This window comes from Lathyrus oleraceus, chromosome 7 (genome assembly GCF_024323335.1).
Source record: "Lathyrus oleraceus cultivar Zhongwan6 chromosome 7, CAAS_Psat_ZW6_1.0, whole genome shotgun sequence".
NCBI classification, from domain to species: Eukaryota; Viridiplantae; Streptophyta; class Magnoliopsida; order Fabales; family Fabaceae; genus Lathyrus; species Lathyrus oleraceus.
The window spans coordinates 437,397,220-437,404,823 of record NC_066585.1 but is presented as its reverse complement, the minus strand read 5'-3'; positions in this window follow the sequence as shown (position 1 = coordinate 437,404,823).

Below are 7,604 nucleotides of genomic sequence, written 5' to 3'. Positions count from 1 at the left end.
CGTAAAAAGCTATACGCTCAGAAATTCACAATACACTCAAACACAAATTCAATTTCAGCTTTAATACAACTTATTCAACATAATTTCTCAGCATTCTAAATCCCAATTAGGGTCAATCGACGGCTTATCACTACCCATTACATGTTAATCGATAATACCCATTAAACGACGATAAACCCCCCTTACCTTAACAATCCGGCAACTCTTCGAGCTTCAAGCTTTTCCGTTCTCCAACCTTTGCTCTACAGCTCTTTGCCCTTTTCCTCTTCTCTGCAGCTTCTCAGTTTTCACGTAAAAGAACCTTTTCCAAAAAATGAAAACCTTTTCTCTTATTCCACTTATATATTTTCCAATAATAATTATTATTCCAAATAATAATAATAATCCAATAATTCAATTTATTTAATTAAATTATTAAATATATTATTAACTTAATTAAATAATTCTTTTACTTTATTTGGGGTGTTACAACTCTCCCCCACTAAAAGAGTTTTCGTCCTCGAAAACATACCTCAAACAAATAACTCTGGATAGGACTCCTTCATCTGACTCTCCAGTTCCCAAGTCACATTGCCACCTGCTGGTCCTCCCCAAGCTACCTTCACTAAGGCAATCTCTTTACCCCGCAACTGCTTCAACTCTCGATCCTCGATCCTCATAGGCGATGTTTCAATAGTCAGGTTATCTCTCACCTGTACATCATCCACTTGGACTACATGCGACGGATCATGAATGTACCTCCTCAACTGAGACACATGAAAAACCTCATGCAAATTCGCAAGTGACGGCGGTAAAGCGATACGATAGGCTACCTCTCCTATCCTCTCTAAAATCTGATAAGGACCAATAAATCGAGGTGTCAACTTCTTCGACTTCAAAGCCCGACCAACACCTGTTATCGGAGTAACACGAAGAAACACATGATCTCCCTCTTGAAACTCAAGTGACTTCCTCCTCTTGTCATGATAACTCTTCTGACGACTCTGAGCCATCCTCATCTTCTCCTGAATCATCTTAATCTTTTCTGTAGTCTGTTGAACAATTTCCGGTCCGACCACATCACTCTCACCGGACTCACACCAACATAACGGTGTCCGACATCTCCTACCATACAAAGCTTCAAACGGCGCCATACCAATGCTCGAATGAAAACTATTGTTGTAGGTAAACTCAATCAACGGTAAATAACAATCCCAACCACCTCCTTTTTCCAAAACACAAGCTCTCAAAAGATCTTCTAATGACTGAATCGTCCTCTCAGTCTGACCGTCAGTCTGCGGATGATATGCAGAACTCAATCTCAGCTTAGTTCCCAAAGCTCTCTGCAAACCTTCCCAGAACTTCGATGTAAATCTAGGATCTCTGTCCGAAACAATACTCGACGGAATACCATGCAAACTTACAATCTTCTCAATATACAACTCAGCCAATTTTTCTAACGGATAATCCATTCTAATCGGAATGAAATGAGCCGACTTTGTTAATCTGTCAACAATCACCCAAATAGCTTCAAAATTCTTACTTGTCCTCGGTAAACCAGAAACAAAATCCATACTGATACTATCCCACTTCCACTCTGGAATAGCCAACGGTTGCATTAGCCCAGACGGCTTCTGATGCTCAATCTTTGACTTCTGACAAGTCAAACAAGAATAGACAAAACTCGCAATTTCTCTTTTCATTCCCGGCCACCAAAATAACTTCTTCAAATCATGATACATCTTCGTAGCTCCAGGATGAATACTCAGACCACTACGATGTCCTTCCTCAAGAATACTCTTCTTAAGCTCGGTAACATCCGGAATACACACCCGACTACCAAACTTCAAAATACCATTCTCATCAACTCTGAATTCGCCACCTTGACCTTGATTCACTAGAGTCAACTTATCAACCAAAAGCATATCAGATTTCTGACCCTCTCTGATCTCATCCAGAATACCACTCGTCAACTTCAACATTCCCAATTTAACACTATTGTGAGTACTCTCACACACCAAACTCAAGTCTCTAAACTGTTCAATTAAATCCAATTCCTTAACCATTAACATAGACATATGTAATGATTTCCGACTCAATGCATCAGCCACTACGTTTGCTTTACCCGGATGGTAATTCAACCCAAAGTCATAATCCTTCAGAAACTCTAACCATCTTCTCTGCCTCATATTCAGCTCTTTCTGATCAAACAAATACTTTAAACTTTTGTGGTCACTGAAAACCTCAAATCTTGACCCGTACAAGTAATGTCTCCATAACTTCAGAACAAACACCACAGCTGCCAACTCTAAATCGTGCGTCGGATAGTTCCTCTCATGAACCCTCAGCTGTCTTGAAGCATAAGCTATAACCTGCTTATTCTGCATCAACACGCCACCCAAACCCAACAATGAAGCATCGCAATAAACTTCAAATGATTCCGACGAACTCGGTAATATCAGAATAGGAGCAGTAGTCAACCTTCTCTTTAGCTCTTGGAAACCTTCTTCACATTTTGAGTCCCAAACAAACGCTTGCCCCTTTCTAGTCAACATCGTCAACGGTAACGCCAACTTAGAAAATCCCTCAATGAACTTCCTATAATAACCAGCCAAACCAAGAAAACTTCGAATCTCAGCAACAGACTTCGGAGCTTCCCACTTAGATACCGCTTCTATCTTAGAAGGATCAACAGCCACACCACCTCTTGAAATCACATGACCAAGAAAACTTACCTCTCCTAACCAAAATTCGCACTTGGACAATTTAGCAAATAACTTCTTTTCTCGTAGGACTTCTAAAACCACTCTCAAATGTTCAGCATGCTCTTCTTCAGATTTCGAATACACCAAAATATCATCAATAAACACCACAACAAACTTGTCTAGGTACGGATGGAAAATCCTATTCATACACTCCATAAATACTCCAGGTGCATTAGTCACACCAAAAGGCATTACAGAATACTCATAATGTCCATACCTTGTTCTGAAAGCAGTCTTCTGAATATCCTCTGTTTTCACACGGATCTGATGATACCCAGATCTCAAATCTATTTTACTGAACACACTTGCACCAACCAACTGATCCATCAAATCATCAATCCTCGGCAAAGGATACCGATTCTTGATCGTCACTTTATTCAGTTGCCTGTAGTCCACACACAACCTCATAGTACCTTCCTTCTTCTTAACCAACAACACTGGTGCACCCCACGGTGACACACTCGGACGAATAAACTTCTTATCCAACAAATCTTCCAACTGACTTTTCAATTCAGCTAACTCAACAGCAGACATACGGTACGGAGCCATCGATATCGGTCTAGTACCAGGTACCAATTCAATCGAGAACTCAACTTCACGCTCTGGCGGTAACTCATTCACTTCTTCCGGAAACACATCAGGAAAATCACACACCACAGCTAGATCGCAAATCATCAGTTTATCTTTAGCCTCCAAAGTCGCTAACAGCATAAACAACTCTGCCCCATCAGCTACTTCCTCATCCACTTGTCTCGCTGATAGAAACAAACTCTTTCCTTCCTCACTCTCAGGAAATATCACAGTCTTATCAAAACAATTGATAGAAACTCGGTTAAACACCAACCAGTTCATACCCAGAATAACATCAATCTGCACTAGTGGAAGGCACACTAGGTCCATCCCAAAGTCTCTACCAAAAATACTCAAAGGACAGTTTAAACAAACCGAAGTAGTAGTCACTGAACCCTTCGCAGGAGTATCAATTACCATACTACCAAACATCTCAGATATCTCTAACTTAAGTTTCACAGCACAATCCAAGGATATAAAGGAATGAGTCGCACCTGTGTCAATAATAGCTACAAGAGGAAAGCCATTAATATAACACGTACCTCGGATCAAACGATCATCTGCAGAAGTCTCAGAACCCGATAAAGCAAAGACCTTGCCTCCTGACTGATTCCCTTTCTTCGGCTTCTGACACTGACTTCCAATATGCCCTTCTTCTCCGCAATTAAAACAAATCACTTCCTTGTGCTTGCAATCAGCTATTGCATGGCCAATCTTACCACAGCGAAAACACCTCTTTACTTCAGCAGTGCATACATTACTCTTATGACCAGCCTGACCACACTTGAAGCAAACTATACCAGTAGGAGCACCTCCCCCACTAGCTCTCTGAGCCGGAGCAGCTCTTTGTCTCCCTTTTCCAGCTGGAACATCATACGGCTTGCCACGGTTTTGATGTTGCTTGCCTCTGCGGTCACTGACAATCTTGTAATGAGCATTATTGTCTTCTTCAAATATCCTGCAGCTATCAACCAAATCAGTAAAAATGCGTATCTTCTGATACCCAACAGCCTTCTTAATTTCAGAGCGCAATCCGTTCTCAAACTTGATGCACTTCGAAAATTCGGCACCACCACCAGTGTAATGAGGATAAAATTTGGACAACTCCACAAATTTCGCAGCATAATCAGTGACAGACATGTTTCCTTGCTTCAGCTCAAGGAATTCAATTTCCTTCTTACCACGGACATCTTCCGGATAATACTTCCTCAGAAATTCCCTACGGAATACATCCCAAGTAATGACTTCACCTGCCACGGTCAACCTCTCGTGAGTCTCTAGCCACCAGTCATCAGCTTCGACTGCTAGCATGTGAGTACCATACCGAACCTTCTGAGCTGGAGTGCAATCCATAACACGGAAGATTCTCTCAATCTCTTTCAACCATCCCAAGGCTGCATCTGGATCATGCTTCCCTTTAAACACCGGCGGATTCTCTCTCTGAAAAGTCGCCAAGCTACGTGACCCAGCATCACCACCAGCATTTGGCAAGTTCTGCACCGCTTGTGCCATTGCTTGCATTGCGGCAGCCATTGCAGCGTCATTCCTTCCAGCCATTTCAACTTAACAATCCAACACAACTTAACGTTAGATTAATAACAATTACACAATTGTTAGACAGTAACGACACGACAACTGGCCGGACAGACCGACCTGCTCTGATACCACTAATGTAACACCCTTCTAAATACCCCAAATATTTAATTAAAACAACAGCATATAAATCAATATCAGAGTAATCATGCACCAAGGGTGTCACATAATACTTCACATAATTCACCGTAAAAATCAATCATGCTCATTATTTAATTCAACATAAACACTTCTTTAAAAATTCGCAGCGGATAGAAACATTCAACATCTGTAATATCTTAAAATTAACATTTATTCAACAAATAAAACATCCCGTCCCGATGTTACATCTATCAGAGCATGACCCACTAAAACCACTCTAGACTTCAAGCACTAGCTTCTACTCAACTCACTGCTCGTTACCTGAAAAATATAACTGTAAGGGTGAGTTCCTCAATCGATATAACAAATATTATAAATCATCATGTTATGTTAAGTAACTTTACACGTTAATCACCCACATCATATCATGCATTCGGTAGCAGCATATTCAACTCAACATCATATTCAAACACAACGTAAATGCAACTCAAATGAGACTCGACTCTTCATGCATGTGGTACCATTTGGAGTAAAACTCCCAACTTAAAATCATTGCCAGTTTAGTGGGCATCAAGGCATAAGCCTTCAACTTTCAACTTAAAATCTTTGCCAATCCAGGCCAACGTGGTGTGAGCAAAAGCCCCAAAATTTTGCCAATCCAGGCCAACGTGGTGTGAGCAAAAGCCCCGACTTAATGCATATGAATGTATATGGCATGTACGACTTGAAGTTCCACAACATAATAACAACGACAACATAACAGCTTTTTCAGCAACAACAACTTAAAAATCAACTTTGGCTCATCAGCCTACAACTCAGCATTTTCAACAAAACAACTTATATTCAACTTTGGCTCATCAGCCTACAACTTAATATTTTCCACAAAAACAACTTATCAACATATTTGCATCAACATTTCGCAACATAGACTCCACGAATTTATTTATCACAATTGGATACAATAGGCCAATCACCAATTACACTTACATCATAAAAATCAACCATTTTTACATACTGCAACAGTGTTAACCGGTTAACGCTATAGGTTAACCGGTTAACGCAGGAAAATTACACTTCCAGGCAAAACGCAACAGTGTTAACCGGTTAACGCTATAGGTTAACCGGTTAACGCAGGCAAAACTCAACATTTTTCACAATTTATAACAGTGTTAACCGGTTAACACTCTGGGTTAACCGGTTAACGCAGGCGAAACAGCAGTTCCTGCGCTAACACAAGGCAGAATGCAGAGTTTCCGCATTTTCCGCCGTTGGAGGACTTCCGGACCTCCGATTCAACTTCCGTAAAAAGCTATACGCTCAGAAATTCACAATACACTCAAACACAAATTCAATTTCAGCTTTAATACAACTTATTCAACATAATTTCTCAGCATTCTAAATCCCAATTAGGGTCAATCGACGGCTTATCACTACCCATTACATGTTAATCGATAATACCCATTAAACGACGATAAACCCCCTTACCTTAACAATCCGGCAACTCTTCGAGCTTCAAGCTTTTCCGTTCTCCAACCTTTGCTCTACAGCTCTTTGCCCTTTTCCTCTTCTCTGCAGCTTCTCAGTTTTCACGTAAAAGAACCTTTTCCAAAAAATGAAAACCTTTCTCTTATTCCACTTATATATTTTCCAATAATAATTATTATTCCAAAATAATAATAATAATCCAATAATTCAATTTATTTAATTAAATTATTAAATATATTATTAACTTAATTAAATAATTCTTTTACTTTATTTGGGGTGTTACAACTCTCCCCTACTAAAAGAGTTTTCGTCCTCGAAAACATACCTCAAACAAATAACTCTGGATAGGACTCCTTCATCTGACTCTCCAGTTCCCAAGTCACATTGCCACCTGCTGGTCCTCCCCAAGCTACCTTCACTAAGGCAATCTCTTTACCCCGCAACTGCTTCAACTCTCGATCCTCGATCCTCATAGGCGATGTTTCAATAGTCAGGTTATCTCTCACCTGTACATCATCCACTTGGACTACATGCGACGGATCATGAATGTACCTCCTCAACTGAGACACATGAAAAACCTCATGCAAATTCGCAAGTGACGGCGGTAAAGCGATACGATAGGCTACCTCTCCTATCCTCTCTAAAATCTGATAAGGACCAATAAATCGAGGTGTCAACTTCTTCGACTTCAAAGCCCGACCAACACCTGTTATCGGAGTAACACGAAGAAACACATGATCTCCCTCTTGAAACTCAAGTGACTTCCTCCTCTTGTCATGATAACTCTTCTGACGACTCTGAGCCATCCTCATCTTCTCCTGAATCATCTTAATCTTTTCTGTAGTCTGTTGAACAATTTCCGGTCCGACCACATCACTCTCACCGGACTCACACCAACATAACGGTGTCCGACATCTCCTACCATACAAAGCTTCAAACGGCGCCATACCAATGCTCGAATGAAAACTATTGTTGTAGGTAAACTCAATCAACGGTAAATAACAATCCCAACCACCTCCTTTTTCCAAAACACAAGCTCTCAAAAGATCTTCTAATGACTGAATCGTCCTCTCAGTCTGACCGTCAGTCTGCGGATGATATGCAGAACTCAATCTCAGCTTAGTTCCCAAA